Raw genomic sequence first — 436 nt, 5'->3', positions numbered from 1 at the left:
GCACACATATGGCCACACTGATGGACATTAAAATACTCTAACATGTATTCATTAGTGTTAAAAACAGAATATGTCATTCTATGTTGATAAAACTGTTTGAAAGAAGCCAATCTTTATGATGAGAACTTGACATTTTAAGGACATTTTGTTGTAATACCTCTGTACTTTTACTGCAGTAACATTTCAGGAGTATTTTTAAACTGTGGTATATCTTTTTCTTCAGTAAAGGATATGAGTACTTCTTCTTCTTGGGGATAAACTTTGATTTTGGTTGTTTCAGCTGAACATCTTAAATTAGCTCAGAGTGTTAATGGAGTCTGGTCTCTAAACCCTGACTGCTGCTTTAACACAATGACAAAAACACGTTAGGGAAAAACAGTATTCAACGAAAAGGCAACCTTTTTTTTTGCATCTGATTTCTGGACATTTTGTGTTT

The sequence above is a fragment of the Etheostoma spectabile genome, chromosome 24 (genome assembly GCF_008692095.1).
Source record: "Etheostoma spectabile isolate EspeVRDwgs_2016 chromosome 24, UIUC_Espe_1.0, whole genome shotgun sequence".
NCBI classification, from domain to species: Eukaryota; Metazoa; Chordata; class Actinopteri; order Perciformes; family Percidae; genus Etheostoma; species Etheostoma spectabile.
The sequence above is the reverse complement of the archived record's forward strand: the minus strand, read 5'-3'. Positions refer to the sequence as shown.